Source organism: Theobroma cacao, chromosome 10 (genome assembly GCF_000208745.1).
Source record: "Theobroma cacao cultivar B97-61/B2 chromosome 10, Criollo_cocoa_genome_V2, whole genome shotgun sequence".
Lineage (NCBI taxonomy): Eukaryota > Viridiplantae > Streptophyta > Magnoliopsida > Malvales > Malvaceae > Theobroma > Theobroma cacao.
In genome coordinates, this window is record NC_030859.1 from 21,333,981 (window position 1) to 21,336,767 (window position 2,787).

The following is a 2,787-nucleotide window of genomic DNA, read 5'->3' on the forward strand; positions in this document are numbered from 1 at the left end:
AATAATATTCAAAATCGCCAAATTTGGATAATTAGTTTTAGGGCTATTTTATTTGTTACATTTTCTCTAATCATAAAAAAAGACATGGTATGCAATAACTTTTTTTTCAATATGATGTGTAATAAAATTTTTTTCAACACATGTGCTTGAAAACGAGAAGGTTTTCGCTAAAAGCAATTTTATTCAAAAATCTTTTCTCTTGGCTAAAAACAATTAAAACTAAAAGAAGATAATTTTCGAAAACACTTTATCTTTAAGGGTTAAAAAAAATCATCCCTTTATATTATAGTAAATGAAAGAACTATATTTAATTAAAAATTATAATAAAATTAGGTAAAAAGAAAGTTCGAACTTTAAATCTTAAGTTCAAAACATAGTTTATACTATATTGCTTTTCAGTCAGTTTCAAAAGCAAATTAAGAAAACAAATACCAAAATTAAGAAACAAACAGAACAATGATGAATGACCAAAATTCTCACACCTTTGCCTTTATAAATAGCTATGCCTATCAACCTTTTTGTGTAGATAAAGACACAGATAGACAGTATCTCTATAACTTTTGTTGGATTATTAGCATATGGATAACTCCTCAACCATTTCCTTTCAAACTCAGCTGCCATGGGGTTCCCATGATTTTGCCATCTCCACACTTGTTTCATTTCATTCAACACTTGTCCTAGTGCTTCTCTTTGCACCCGTTGTCCTTGTCAAATTGAAAAGCACTACTAGAAATAATTACACCAACCAAGCACTTCTTCCTCCAGGGCCAACTCCCTGGCCAGTCATTGGAAACCTTCCTGAAATATGGAAAAACAAACCTGCCTTCAGGTGGATTCATGGCCTCATGAAACAACTCGATACTGACATTGCTTGTATCCGCCTGGCAAACATTCATGTCATTCCTGTCACTTCACCTGAAATCGCTCGAGAATTCTTGAAAAAATATGATGCTGTTTTTGCATCGAGGCCAGTTACAATGGCAACTGAGTTGGCTTCTCGCGGTTTCTTGTCAACCGCCTTGGTGCCATGGGGAGATCAGTGGAAGAAAATGAGGAAGGTGATTGCTTCTAACATACTTAAACCAGCAAGACTTAGCTCGTTGCTCCATAAGAGAACCCAAGAAGCTGATAATCTTGTTAGGTTCATTTACAACCAATGCATCAACCCTGAAAATGATAGTTCCAATGGCTCTGTTATAAACCTGAGACTTGTAGTCAGGCAATACACTGGAAATGTCATCAGGAAGATGATGTTCGACAAAAGATACTTTGGACAAGGCAAAGAAGATGGAGGGCCTGGACATGAAGAAGAAGAACACGTCGAATCACTCTTTACTGTGCTCAAGCACCTTTACTCTTTCATCCTATCAGATTATGTACCCTGGCTGAGACCATTAGATTTGGAGGGTCACGAAAAGATTGTAAGTGAGGCTGTGAGAATTGTCAATGGCTACCATGACCCTATCATTGATGAGAGAGTACAACAGTGAAGAGAAGGGAAGAAGAAGGAGACTGAAGACCTGCTTGATGCCTTCATTTTAGCAAAGGATTTAGATGGGAAGCCTGCACTTTCAGTTGAAGAGATCAAAGCCCAATGCACTGTGAGATTCTTACTTGTCCAAACACAATATAATATATTTTTCGGTTAACTAAAGTTTGATGATCCTTATTTCGTATGCAGGAATTAATGCTTGCAACTGTGGACAATCCTGCCAATGCAGCAGAATGGGCAATGGCAGAGATGATCAACCAACCCGAAACTCTCCAGAAAGCAATCGAGGAAATGGATGGTGTAGTCGGAAAGGACAGGTTGGTTCAGGAGACTGATATTCCGAAGCTCAACTATGTAAAAGCTTGTGCAAGGGAAGCCTTCCGGCTTCACCCCATTGCACCCTTTAACCTACCCCATGTCTCAAACACCGACGTCATTGTTGCTGGCTACTTCATCCCCAAAGGTAGTCACGTCCTGTTCAGCCGGGTAGGCCTAGGCCGGAACCCCAAGGTTTGGGACGAGCCATTCAAGTTCAAACCTGAGCGCCATTTGAAGGATGGTTCGATAGAAGTTGACCTGACAGAGACAGAACTGAGGTTTATCTCTTTTAGTACAGGGAGGCGAGGGTGCATGGGCGTGGCTCTTGGGTCTGAAATGACAATAATGCTATTGGCCAGGCTGATCCAAGGTTTTGCATGGAAGGCGCAGCCTGATGAGGCAAAAATTGACCTCTCAGAATCGGAAGATGATCTCTTCCTGGCAAAACCATTGCATGCTCTTGCTAAACTTCGCTTGTCTGCTGCAGTATATGCTCAGCTTAATTACAAGTGAAAAGATTTAGTGCAAGACTACTAGTAAAATAAACTGTAACTGATTAAGTAACTTGTACGCCAATTTCCATTAATCCAGCCATGCAAGTTACATTTCCTTGATTTATCCATGTAGTGGGAACTTTTTCTTCTTTCTTAGACCAAGTGGAAATGAAGACACACATAACTCATATTCGAAGTAGAATACAAATATTTTCGCTTGACGTCTCCTTTCATAAATTTGCATCATTTATTTAACAAACTTCTTATATTAACGTCACTCTTACTATAATATTATTCGTCGGCTATTCGAGCACATTATTGGGATTATAATATTAAAGATTACAACGTGGGTCTCGTGTGGGCGGCCATATGGCTTCTGCATGGGCGGCCATATGGCTTCTGCAGGACTATGGAACTTGGAAGGGTCAAATATTGGGATGATAACAACCTTTTTATGTCTTTCAATCCTCAATTCCTCACGAC

The 2,787-nt window shown here is 39.1% G+C and overlaps 1 pseudogene; it reads left to right on the forward strand.

The window, feature by feature from the left end:
- Nucleotides 579-2,444, forward strand: LOC18587463 (annotated as a pseudogene).